Here is a 14,862-nt window from a genome sequence, read left to right on the forward strand (position 1 = left end):
CACCGTCACAATAGACTGGGCTTCCTTACAACTACCATCAGTTCATAGGAGAGGCTTGGACAACCCTTTCACAGAACGGGAAGTATGGGATGCAGTCAAGGCATCTCCTTCGGAGAAGGCACCGGGTGTTGGGGAACGTCGCATGGGAAACAAAAATTTTCCTACGCGCACGAAGACCTATCATGGTGATGTCCATCTACGAGAGGGGATGAGTGATCTACGTACCCTCGTAGATCGTACAGCAGAAGCGTTAGAGAACGCGGTTGATGTAGTGGAACGTCCTCACGTCCCTCGATCCGCCCCGCGAACAATCCCGCGATCAGTCCCAGATCTAGTACCGAACGGACGGCACCTCCGCGTTCAGCACACGTACAGCTCGACGATGATCTCGGCCTTCTTGATCCAGCAAGAGAGACGGAGAGGTAGAAGAGTTCTCCGGCAGCGTGACGGCGCTCCGGAGGTTGGTGATGATCTTGTTTCAGCAGGGCTCCGCCCGAGCTCCGCAGAAACGCGATCTAGAGGAAAAACTATGGAGGTATGTGGTCGGGCAGCCGTGAGAAAGTCGTCTCAAATCAGCCCTAAAACCTCCGTATATATAGGTGGGAGGGAGGGGAGGAGGCAGCCTCAAAACCTAAAGGTTTGGCCGAAATTGGAGGTGGAGGAGTCCTACTCCAATCCTACTTGGAGTAGGATTCCACCTTCCCACTTGGAAACTCTTTCCACCTTGTGTTTTTTCCTTCTCAAACCTTATGGGCCTTAGTGGGAACTTATTCCAGCCCACTAGGGGCTGGTTTATCTCTTCCCATAGCCCATGAGACCCCTTGGGGCGTGACACCCCTCCCGATGGTCCCCGGCACCCCTCCCGGCACTCCCGGTACACTACCGATGAGCCCGAAACTTTTCCGGTAATGCACGAAAACCTTCCGGTAACCAAATGAGGTCATCCTATATATCAATCTTCGTTTCCGGACCATTCCGGAAACCCTCGTGACGTCCGTGATCTCATCCGGGACTCCGAACAACATTCGGTAACCAACCATATAACTCAAATACGCATAAAACATCGTCGAACCTTAAGTGTGCAGACCCTGCGGGTTCGAGAACTATGTAGACATGACCCGAGTGACTCCTCGGTCAATATCCAATAGCGGGACCTGGATGCCCATATTGGATCCTACATATTCTACGAAGATCTTATCGTTTGAACCTCAGTGCCAAGGATTCATATAATCCCGTATGTCATTCCCTTTGTCCTTCGGTATGTTACTTGCCCGAGATTCGATCGTCAGTATCCGCATACCTATTTCAATCTCGTTTACCGGCAAGTCTCTTTACTCGTTCCGTAATACAAGATCCCGCAACTTACACTAAGTCACATTGCTTGCAAGGCTTGTGTGTGATGTTGTATTACCGAGTGGGCCCCGAGATACCTCTCCGTCACACGGAGTGACAAATCCCAGTCTCGATCTATACTAACTCAACGAACACCTTCGGAGATACCTGTAGAGCATCTTTATAGTCACCCAGTTACGTTGCGACGTTTGATACACACAAAGCATTCCTCCGGTGTCCGTGAGTTATATGATCTCATGGTCATAGGAACAAATACTTGACACGCAGAAAACAGTAGCAACAAAATGACACGATCAACATGCTACGTCTATTAGTTTGGGTCTAGTCCATCACATGATTCTCCTAATGATGTGATCCCGTTATCAAGTGACAACACTTGCCTATGGCCAGGAAACCTTGACCATCTTTGATCAACGAGCTAGTCAACTAGAGGCTTACTAGGGACAGTGTTTTGTCTATGTATCCACACAAGTATTGTGTTTCCAATCAATACAATTATAGCATGGATAATAAACGATTATCATGAACTAAGAAATATAATAATAACTAATTTATTATTGCCTCTAGGGCATATTTCCAACAGTCTCCCACTTGCACTAGAGTCAATAATCTAGTTCACATCACCATGTGATTCCAACGAATCCAACACCCATATAGTTATGGGGTCTGATCACGTCTTGCTCGTGAGAGAGGTTTTAGTCAACGGTTCTGAAACTTTCAGATTCGTGCATTCTTTACAAATCTTTATGTCATCTTATAGATGCTGCTACTACGTGCTATTCGGAAATGCTCCAAATATCTACTCTACTATACGAATCCGTTTCACTACTCATAGTTATCCGGATTAGTGTCAAAGCTTGCATTGACGTAACCCTTTACGACAAACTCTTTAACCACCTCCATAATCGAGAAAAATTCCTTAGTCCATTAGTTACTAAGGATAAATTTCGACCGCTGCTAGTGATTCAATCATGGATCACTCTCTGTACCTCTCAACATACTTTGAGTCAAGGCACACTTCAGGTGCGGTACACAGCATAGCATACTTTAGATTCTACGGCTAAGGCATAGAAGACGACCTTCGTCTATTCTCTTTATTCTGCCGTGGTCGGGTTTTGAGTCTTACTCAAATTCACACCTCACAACGCAACCAAGAACTCCTTCTTTGCTGGTCTATTTTGAACTCTTTCAAAAACTTGTCAAGGCATGCATCTTGTTGAAACTTCTATTAAGCGCTTTCGATCTATCTCCATAGATCTTTGATGCTCAACGTTCAAGTAGCGTAATCCAGGTACTCCTTTGAAAACTTCTTTCAAACAACCTTGTATGCTTTACAGAAATTCTACATTACTTCTGATCCACAATATGTCAACCACATATACCTATCAGAAATTCTATAGTGCTCCCACTCACTTCTTTGGAAATACAAGTTTCTCATAAACCTTGTACAAACCCAAAATCCTTGATCATCTCATCAAAGTGTATATTCCAACTCCGAGATGCTTGCACCAGTCCTTTGAAGGATCACTGGAGCTTGCATACTTGCTAATATCTTTTAGGATCGACAAAACCTTCTGGTTGTATCACATACAATGTTTGCTCATAGGAAACCGTCGAGGAAACAATGTTTTGACATCCTACGTGCAATATTTCATAAATAATGCATCAACAACTAACATAATTCTAACAGACCTTTAGCATCGCTACGAGTGAGAAAGTCTCATCATAGTCAACTGTTTGATCTTGTCGAAAACATCTTTGCGACAAGTCGAGATTTTCTTAATAGTGACTTATCACCATCATCGTCTGTCTTCTTTTAAAGATCCATCTTTACTCAATAGTCCTATGACCATCAAGTAGTTCCTCCAAAGTCTACACTTTGGTTTCATACATGGATCCTCTCTCGGATTTCATGGCTTCCAGCCATTTGTCGGAATCCGGGCCCACCATCGCTTTCTTCATAACTCGCAGGTTCACAGTTGCTCAACAACATGACCTCCAAGACAGGGTTACCGTACTACTCTGCAGCAGTACGCGACCTTGTCGACCTACGAGGTTTGTAGTAACTTGATTCGAAGCTCAATGATCATCATCATCAGCTTCCACTTCAATTGGTGTAGGCGCCACATGAACAACTTCCTGCGCCCTGCTACACACTGGTTGAAGTAATGGTTCAATAACCTCATCAAGTTCTACTACCCTCCCACTCAATTCTTTCGAGAGAAACCTTTCCTCGAGAAAGGATCCGTTTCTAGAAACAAACACTTTGCTTTCGGATCTGAGATAGGAGATGTACCCAACTGTTTTGGATATCCTATGAAGATGCATTTATCCGCTTTGGGTTCGAGCTTATCAGACTGAAACTTTTTCACATAAGTGTCGAAGCCCCAAACTTTCAAGAAACGACAGTTTAGATTTCTCTAAACCTCAGTCTATACTGTGTCATCTCAACGGAAATACGCGGTGCCCTATTTAAAGTGAGTGCGGTTGTCTCTAATGCATAACCCATAAACGATAGTGGTAAATCGATAAGAGACATCATAGTATGCATCGTACCAAATAGTGCGTGGCTATGATGTTCAGACACATCATCACACTATGATGTTCCAGGTGGCATGAACTGCGAAACAACTTCCACATTGTCTTAACTGCGTACCAAAACTCGTAACTCAGATATTCATTTCTATGATCATATCGTAGACAGTTTATCCTTTTGTTACGACGAACTTCACTCTGAAACAGAATTGAACTTTTCAATATTTCAGACTTGTGACTCATTAAGTAAATACTCCTGTATCTACTCAAGTCGTCAGTGAAGTAAGAACATAATGATATCCACTGCGTGCCTCAGCACTCATTGGACTGCATACATCAAATGTATCACTTCCAACAAGTTACTATCTTGTTTCATCTCAATGAAAATAAGGCCTTGCTCATGTGGTATGATTTGCATGTCACTAGTGATTCAAAATCAAGTGAGTATAAAGATCCATCAGCATGGAGCCTCTTCATGCAATTTATACTAACATGACTCAAGCGGCAGTGCCACAAGTAAGTGGTACTATCATCACTACCTCGTATCTTTTGGCACCAATATTATGAACATGTGTAACACTACGATCGAGATTCAATAAACCATTAAAGGTGATTATTCAAGCAAACAGAGTAACCATTATTCTCTTTAAATGAATAATCGTATTGCAACAAACACGATCCAATCATGTTCATGCTTAACGCAAGCACCAAATAACAATTATTTCGGTTTAACACCAATCCCGATGGTAGAGGGAGCGTGCGACGTTTGATCATATCAACCTTGGAAACACTTCCAACACGTATCGTCACCTCGCCTTTAGCTAGTCTCCGTTTACGCCGTAGCTTTCATTTCGCGTTACTAATCACTTAGCAACCGAACTGGTATCCAATACCCTCGTGCTACTAGGAGTACTAGTAAAGTACACATCAACATTATGTATATCAAATATACTTCTCTCGACTTTTGCCAGCCTTCTTATCTACCAAGTATCTAGAGTTGCTCCGCCTCAGTGACTGTTCCCCTCATTACAGAAGCACTTAGTCTCGGGTTTGGGTTTAGTCTTGGGTCCCTTCATTAGCGCAGCAACTGTTTTGCCGTTTCACGAAGTATCCCTTCTAGCCCTCGCCTTTCTTGAAACTTAGTGGTTTTACTAACCATCAACTATTGATGCTCCCTTTTGATTTCTACTTTCGCAGTGTAAAAACATCACGAATCGCTCAAGGATCATTGTATCTATCCTTGATATGTTATAGTTCATCACGAAGCTCTCATAGCTTGGTGGCAGTGACTTTGGAGAACCATCACTATCTCATCTGGAAGATTAACTCCCACCTGATTCAAGTGATTGTCGTACTCAGACAATCTGAGCACACGCTCAACGATTGAGCTTTTCTCCTTTACTTTGTGGACAAAGAATCTTGTTTGGAGGTCTCGTACCTCTTAACAAGGGCACAAGCATGAAATCACAATTTCATCTCTTCGAAACATCACTTATGTTCCGTGACGTTTTACAACGTTTTCGGCGCCTTGCTTCTAAGCCATCAAGTATCTTGCACTGAACTATCGTGTAGTCATCAGTAACGTGTATGTCGGATGTTCATAGCATCCACAGACGACGCTCGAGGTGCAGCACACCGAGTGGTGCATTAAGGACATAAGCCTTCTGCGTAGCAATGAGGACAATCCTCGGTTTTACAGACTCAGTCTGCAAAGGTTGCTACTATCAATTTTCAACTAAATTTTCTCTAGGAACATATAAAAACAGTAGAGCTATAGCGCAAGCTACATCGTAATTCGCAAAGACCATTAGACTATGTTCATGACAATTAGTTCAATTAATCATATTACTTAAGAACTCCCACTCAAAAAGTACATCTCTCTAGTCATTTGAGTGGTACATGATCCAAATCCGCTATCTCAAGTCCGATCATCACGTGAGTCGAGAATAGTTTCAGTGGTAAGCATCCCTATGCTAATCGTATCAACTATACGATTCATGCTCGACCTTTCGGTCTCATGTGTTCCGAGGCCATGTCTGCACATGCTAGGCTCGTCAAGCTTAACCCGAGTGTTCCGCGTGTGCAACTGTTTTGCACCCGTTGTATGTGAACGTTGAGTCTATCACACCCGATCATCACGTGGTGTCTCGAAACGAAGAACTGTCGCAACGGTGCACAGTCGGGGAGAACACAATTTCGTCTTGAAATTTTAGTGAGAGATCACCTCATAATGCTACCGTCGTTCTAAGCAAAATAAGGTGCATAAAAGGATTAACATCACATGCAATTCATAAGTGACATGATATGGCCATCATCACGTGCTTCTTGATCTCCATCACCAAAGCACCGGCACGATCTTCTTGTCACCGGCGCCACACCATGATCATCCATCAACGTGTTGCCATCGGGGTTGTCGTGCTACTTATGCTATTACTACTAAAGCTACATCCTAGCAAAATAGTAAACGCATCTGCAAGCACATATGTTAGTATAAAGACAACCCTATGGCTCCTGCCGGTTGCCGTACCATCGACGTGCAAGTCGATATTTCTATTACAACATGATCATCTCATACATCCAATATATCACATCACATCATTGGCCATATCACATCACAATCATACCCTGCAAAAACAAGTTAGACGTCCTCTAATTTTGTTGTTGCATGTTTTACGTGGTGACTAAGGGCATCTAGTAGGATCGCATCTTACTTACGCAAACACCACAACGGAGATATATGAATTGCTATTTAACCTCATCCAAGGACCTCCTCGGTCAAATCCGATTCAACTAAAGTTGGAGAAACCGTCACTTGCCAGTCATCTTTGAGCAAAGGGGGTTACTCGTAACGATGAAACCAGTCTCTCGTAAGCGTACGAGTAATGTCGGTCCAAGCCGCTTCAATCCAACCATACCGCGGAATCAAGAAAAGACTAAGGAGGGCAGCAAAACGCACATCACCGCCCACAAAAACTTTTGTGTTCTACTCGAGAAGACATCTACGCATTGTGTAAGGTTAGCGAGGCCGTATCCTATCGCCGTCGTAGCTTGGGGCCTATTGGTGGGCGACGGCGATCCCCGGTTATGTTGGAGGTGTATGTTATGGGCCAAAGGCCAATGAAATATAGTCACCGGAGTCCTTTTAGTTCCCCCCATGAGTGAAAAGCTACCCCCGATCATGTGTTGGAATGTTAGAGGGCTAAACCATCCAGCAAAGAGGGAATCAGTGTGCGCGATGGCAAAATCATTGCGAGCAGCCATTTTGTGCCTACAAGAAACAAAAATAGACGCATGGACACCGCAACTAGTGCAGGAGATAGGAGGAACACAACTCACAGAATGCATCGCGCTTCCGGCGATCGGCACGAGAGGGGGGGGGCGGCAATCCTATGGAATAAAGAGCTCGCCACAATAGTTTCGCATGCGGTAGGAATCTTTGCGATCACTGCAAAGGTCACCCTGCTAGGACAGACCCAGCCTTTCTGGCTATCCTCGGTCTATGGACCAGTGGACGATGCCAGGAAGGAGGCGTTCCTCCGCAAGCTATCCTTCTCTGCTCCACCGCCTGCGGAGCCGTGGCTGATAAACGGCGATTTCAACCTATTTTACGAGGCCAGGGACAAAAATAACCTTAACCTCAACAGGAGGCTCATGGGCAGGTTCAGGCAGGCCATCGACACTGCCGGGTTGAAGGAAATTAGATGTAAAAACCGCCGCTACACGTGGAGCAACGAGCGACAAAACCCGACGCTAGTTAGCATCGACAAGTTCTTCTGTAACCTTCATTGGGAATGCAAATTCCCCTCTGCGTCACTGCACGCAGCATCCACGGCCACCTCCGACCACTGCCCGTTAGTACTCACCGACACATCAACAACCGCACGCCCTGCCGTGTTCAAATTTGAAAACTTCTGGCCAGGGTTCCCGCGGTTCCACGACACGGTTGAACGGGCCTGGAATAGACCAGTGCAGTCTACCTGCGCTTTCCAACGTCTCCTCACCAAAATGACGCGTACGACACGGGACCTAAAGATATGGAGCAAATCCTTCTTCAGCGATTCAAAATTGCAATTCTACCTGGCGGCGGAATTAGTGCTTAGGTTCGATGTAGCGCAAGAAAGTAGGCGCCTCTCAGATGCAGAGTTTGAGCTTCAAAAAGTCCTCAAGCTGCGTATGCTCGGCCTCGCTGCGGTCGAGCGTGCACGACGGCGACAGGCATCTAGACTTACATGGCTTAGGATGGGTGACGCGGGAACAAAATTCTTCCACATCAAGATGAGAGCAAGGCGGCGAAAAAACTTCATCCACACTTTAAAGGCGGGAGACGACATAGCCACGACTCACCATCACAAAGAGGAAGTCATCTATAGGCATTTTAACGAAGGGTTAGGGAAAACAGCGGCACACACCGTCACAATAGACTGGGCTTCCTTACAACTACCATCAGTTCATAGGAGAGGCTTGGACAACCCTTTCACAGAACGGGAAGTATGGGATGCAGTCAAGGCATCTCCTTCGGAGAAGGCACCGGGTGTTGGGGAACGTCGCATGGGAAACAAAAATTTTCCTACGCGCACGAAGACCTATCATGGTGATGTCCATCTACGAGAGGGGATGAGTGATCTACGTACCCTCGTAGATCGTACAGCAGAAGCGTTAGAGAACGCGGTTGATGTAGTGGAACGTCCTCACGTCCCTCGATCCGCCCCGCGAACAATCCCGCGATCAGTCCCACGATCTAGTACCGAACGGACGGCACCTCCGCGTTCAGCACACGTACAGCTCGACGATGATCTCGGCCTTCTTGATCCAGCAAGAGAGACGGAGAGGTAGAAGAGTTCTCCGGCAGCGTGACGGCGCTCCGGAGGTTGGTGATGATCTTGTTTCAGCAGGGCTCCGCCCGAGCTCCGCGGAAACGCGATCTAGAGGAAAAACTATGGAGGTATGTGGTCGGGCAGCCGTGAGAAAGTCGTCTCAAATCAGCCCTAAAACCTCCGTATATAAAGGTGGGAGGGAGGGGAGGAGGCAGCCTCAAAACCTAAAGGTTTGGCCGAAATTGGAGGTGGAGGAGTCCTACTCCAATCCTACTTGGAGTAGGATTCCACCTTCCCACTTGGAAACTCTTTCCACCTTGTGTTTTTTCCTTCTCAAACCTTATGGGCCTTAGTGGGAACTTATTCCAGCCCACTAGGGGCTGGTTTATCTCTTCCCATAGCCCATGAGACCCCTTGGGGCGTGACACCCCTCCCGATGGTCCCCGGCACCCCTCCCGGCACTCCCGGTACACTACCGATGAGCCCGAAACTTTTCCGGTAATGCACGAAAACCTTCCGGTAACCAAATGAGGTCATCCTATATATCAATCTTCGTTTCCGGACCATTCCGGAAACCCTCGTGACGTCCGTGATCTCATCCGGGACTCCGAACAACATTCGGTAACCAACCATATAACTCAAATACGCATAAAACATCGTCGAACCTTAAGTGTGCAGACCCTGCGGGTTCGAGAACTATGTAGACATGACCCGAGTGACTCCTCGGTCAATATCCAATAGCGGGACCTGGATGCCCATATTGGATCCTACATATTCTACGAAGATCTTATCGTTTGAACCTCAGTGCCAAGGATTCATATAATCCCGTATGTCATTCCCTTTGTCCTTCGGTATGTTACTTGCCCGAGATTCGATCGTCAGTATCCGCATACCTATTTCAATCTCGTTTACCGGCAAGTCTCTTTACTCGTTCCGTAATACAAGATCCCGCAACTTACACTAAGTCACATTGCTTGCAAGGCTTGTGTGTGATGTTGTATTACCGAGTGGGCCCCGAGATACCTCTCCGTCACACGGAGTGACAAATCCCAGTCTCGATCTATACTAACTCAACGAACACCTTCGGAGATACCTGTAGAGCATCTTTATAGTCACCCAGTTACGTTGCGACGTTTGATACACACAAAGCATTCCTCCGGTGTCCGTGAGTTATATGATCTCATGGTCATAGGAACAAATACTTGACACGCAGAAAACAGTAGCAACAAAATGACACGATCAACATGCTACGTCTATTAGTTTGGGTCTAGTCCATCACATGATTCTCCTAATGATGTGATCCCGTTATCAAGTGACAACACTTGCCTATGGCCAGGAAACCTTGACCATCTTTGATCAACGAGCTAGTCAACTAGAGGCTTACTAGGGACAGTGTTTTGTCTATGTATCCACACAAGTATTGTGTTTCCAATCAATACAATTATAGCATGGATAATAAACGATTATCATGAACTAAGAAATATAATAATAACTAATTTATTATTGCCTCTAGGGCATATTTCCAACACCGGGGCCGGATGGTTTCACGGGGACCTTCTTCAAAACGAGCTGGGCTCTAATTAAGGAAGACGTGATGGAAGCTTTTCACAGCTTCTACCACCTCACTAGAGGAGACTTCTCCAAACTAAACTCTGTCACGATAGTACTAGTGCCAAAGAAGGAAGGAGCCTCCGAGGTACAGGACTACAGACCAATAAGCCTAATCCATTCGATCTCCAAGCTTATAGCTAAGGTTCTCTCAAGAAGGCTAGCCACGGTCATCGACAGCTTAATCTCGCCAGCACAATCAGCTTTCTTATGTGCCAAGTCAACGCAAGACAACTTCCTCTACGTACAAAATGCCGTTAGATCCCTACACCGAAAGAAGACCCCTGCGCTGCTGCTGAAGCTAGATATTGCAAGAGCCTTCGACAACGTCTCCTGGGAATACCTATTAGAACTTCTGCAGCATCTAGGGTTCCCAGCAAGATGGCGAGATTGGATAGCTCTACTCCTTAGCTCTGCATCGTCTAGGGTAACTCTAAATGGCGCCGCGGGCAGACCCATCTGGCACAAAAGGGGTCTGCGACAGGGAGACCCGCTATCCCCACTCCTTTTCATCCTAGCCATCGACACCATGCACAGGCTCCTGTGCAGGGCCTTTGAGCTGAACAAGTTCCAGCCACTGCCGAATAGAGACATCTCGCTAAGGCTCAGTCTTTATGCGGATGACGCCGTCATCTTCGCAAATCCCATTCAGGAAGAAATTGAAGAGATTATGGGCATCCTGGTAGACTTCGGGAGTGCCACGGGTCTGCACATCAACCCTGCCAAGTCTACTGTCTCGGCAATATGCTGCGAAGGTATAAATCTCGACGCTGTGCTCACAGCCTTCGGAGGGGAGAGGGTAGGCTTCCCAATAAGATACCTAGGACTACCTCTCACCCTTAGCAGGATTCGCTTGGTACACATCCAATTCATCCTAGATAGGATTAGAGCTAAGCTAGCCGGATGGAAAGGAAAGCTAATGAACATCGCAGGAAGGCGTGTCCTGGTTCGAAGCGTACTCACCGCGCTGCCAACTTTCGCCCTATCCGTCCTGAGAACGCCCAAAAAATTCCTAGACGAGATAGACAAGGTTAGGCGCCGCTTCCTATGGGCACATGAAGAAGATCTCAGTGGAGGAAAATGCAAGGTTAGTTGGCCAATAGTCTGCTCCCCCGTGGAGAGCGGTGGCCTAGGGGTATTGGATCTGCATCGCTTCTCGAGAGCGCTCCGGCTGCGATGGCTATGGCTGTCATGGACAAGCCCGCAAAGGCCATGGAACGGCATGCAGCTGCCATGCAATGACGACGATCGAGCTCTTTTTACTGCCTCCACGTCAGTCACCCTGGGGGATGGAAAAACGGCCTCCTTCTGGAACTGTCACTGGACGGGTGAGGGGGCGCTAAATACGATATACCCATCGCTCTTCAGGCACTCACGGAGAAAAATAGGAATGTGAAAGAGGCGCTACAAGGCAACGCTTGGATAGCCGACCTTGCGCACGGAGACACGACGCACCTTTGGGTTGACGTCCTACGTCTGCATAGATGGATCCAGGAAGCGGACATCCAGCTGATAGAGCAAGCAAGAGACCAAATCAAATGGAGACACGAGGCCTCAGGGACTTACTCTGCCAACTCAGCATACAAAGCCCAATTCCTAGGAAGAACAACGTCGGAAATCAGCAATTTTACATGGAAGACTTGGGCACTGCAAAGGGTCAAGATATTCATATGGCTGCTGACAAAAAATAGGCTCTGGTGCAACGACAGATTGCAAAGAAGGGGCTGGCAAAACAGCTACTTCTGTCAGCTATGCCTCAGAAATTTGGAATCAGCGGATCATCTTTTCTGGAAATGCAACGTCACAACGACAGTATGGGGGGTGACGGCATCTCGCACCGGATGCGCCTCACTAAGCCCAATAATTTGGGCCCATAACAAAACAGCCAGAGAGATCATCACCACAATGATAAGCAAGGCAAGACCAGAGTACAAAAAAGGAGCCAGGACAATGATCGTCCTCGTTCTGTCAGAAATCTGAAAAGAAAGAAATGAGTGCACTTTCAGAAACAAAACAGCAAGAGCAGCGAGCATATCCACCTCCATCTCTACAACTCTCCAATCTTGGAGGCAAGCAGGAGCAGTTTTCCTAGAGCACCCGTTTGGGGAAATTACGTGAGGAGTACGGCGTCTGCGCCAGGCTTTCTTGTTTTTCACAATTTTTTCCCGCGATTTCTTCCTGTTATGTCCTTTTGATCTTTTTATCAACCCCACCCTTTTGTATTCCCGCCATGCTTCCTGCTATCTAAATATATGCCAGCCAGCAGCTGGATCTTTCAAAAAAAAAGTAGCCACATTGCTTCAATGAACCCCTAATAGCATCTACAACCGAGCGTCTCAAACCGGTATTAAATATCCAGATGGGCCACCCAGTCACTGACCGATTAAAAAAAATTGATCTATTCGAGTGTTTCAAATCGGTCTCAAATGTCTTGCCGACATCCTTCATGTTCAATCCAAATGTAGTACGAAATGGGGAGCCTCAGCGTGATCGAGCGAGTCCGCCACGTCGGATTGACGGCCAATACCCACATGAAATTGTACGAAAACCCAATGGCCCGACGGACGTTCGTCCGGTGGGGGGTGTGAACACCGCGTGACGCCGCTCCGGCTCGCTGCCCGAGGCTAAAGTCCGGCTTTTAAGTCGGGCGTCATCCCCAGCCCTAGCCATCTCTTTTTCCTTCCTCTTCGTGTTGCGAGCTCGAGCAGATTTTTATCCTTGTCTCCCTCTTCCCTGGCTGTCCGGTTCCGCCATGGCCCGACAGAATAATACGACGTACGCTATGCTAATGCCAAAGCGCCGGTTCCAGATTCAAGAGGAGATTCGGGCGAGGCGCGTTGCATGGATAGCAACATGGTTGCCTTCAAACTCACCGAAACCGGGAAGGAGGATGTGGAGGAGGAAGAGGAGGGGGCATAGTAGCCGAAGCCCATGGAAGGGGCGGACTAAGAGGAGGAGGAGATGCTGACGTTAGTTGCGGGCTTCTCTATGAATGGCATTGTGGCGGAGTTCGAGGTTGCCCAAGTGCCGGAGATGACAGAACAGACTGCCATCCTCGAGCCCATCCAAGGTGAGACGTACGTGGAGTCCAACCAACGCTTCATCCGGCAAAAACATGCAGAGACCGACAAGCGAGGTGAAGTAGAGATGGAGGCGGAGGTCGTCATGGAGCTGGAGTTGCGTCAGCCGCCCATGTACTGGAGCTTGAAATGGAGATAGTGAACATCTCCGATAACAACAAATAAAATAGCGTAGATTTAGTTGATTTATGTACTATGTAGATGTTTACTTTGCATGATTTATATGGTTTTATATAAAGATTAAAGTATGTGTATTCGGATGCAGAGACAGAAATTTGAGGATTGTTGGATCACTGCCCGTAAACGACGCATCCAAGAACATTTGAGGAGTCGAATGTGATGTATCATAGATGTTCTGAGTTTCGTAAACGTATTGGAATTTTGTCGACAATGGAGTTCCTGTCCTGTCCTATCGACACAATAAAGAGGCAAATAAATATAAAGAAAATAGCAAGGAGAGAAAGCGTTCGTCTAATCCCGAGCTCAAATGCTCCTCTATACACAGTGAAATAAAAAATTTGACTCCTTTTTTAAATAAACATTACTTAGTTTCCTTCACACGTGCAATTTCATGATAAAATCGCATTCGTGGAGTGAGGAGTCCAAAACGCTTTCAAATGTTCTTTTTGGAGTAGTGTTTTTTTCAAGAGCATTAGGTTCATGGAAATTGCACATATGGCATTTTACTCATTTTTTATTTTCCTATTCGTTATGGAAAGTATTGGAACTCTATAATATTTGTTGTTGTGCAATTGTATTGATCTGACCATCATATTGGGTAACTATAGGAGGAATACAAGACAAGTTATACATGGTTAAACCTATTATATCTTTACCTCCTTATTTTTATCTTAACATAATATACTTCTAACATTCTTCCTTGGTCGTAACTGGAATGAAGCGGACAATTATGATTGTATTTGACGTCTTGCATTTCTGTCGTCTTCTCTAGTGTGCCATCATCATTGCATTTCTATTGGCTGATAGACCAACACTTAGGACGGTGACCGTGTCATGTACGACAACATATGTGACATCACTATAGTGACGAATCTATATGGCCATACGGTCCTGGCAAAATCGACGTGTGCTCGATGGGTTTTCTCCAGTCCTGGCAAAACTGGTGAACTCATGGTCGGCGACACCCTCGGACATTTACAAGGTGCATCGTTCACGGCTACAACTCCGTCATATATAACATATCATTTTTTGCGCCTCCAGTTTTATGTCGCTTCATCTTCCACAATGACTACAACATCGACCACGGCTACTACATGATTGACTACCTCAACATCGACTACATGGCTATGCCTACAACTGCTCATTGGCAACAACTCTAGTCAACAACATCACACCGTCCTAGTGTCCACAACACTCTTGATGTGACTATGGAAGGGAATAGAGGAGAGGCATGGAAGGCATTAGAAGGGGACGTAGTCACCGCCCTAGGTGTTGACCCTAGGTGTTGACCT

The sequence above is a fragment of the Hordeum vulgare genome, chromosome 5H, assembly GCF_904849725.1.
Source record: "Hordeum vulgare subsp. vulgare chromosome 5H, MorexV3_pseudomolecules_assembly, whole genome shotgun sequence".
NCBI lineage: Eukaryota > Viridiplantae > Streptophyta > Magnoliopsida > Poales > Poaceae > Hordeum > Hordeum vulgare.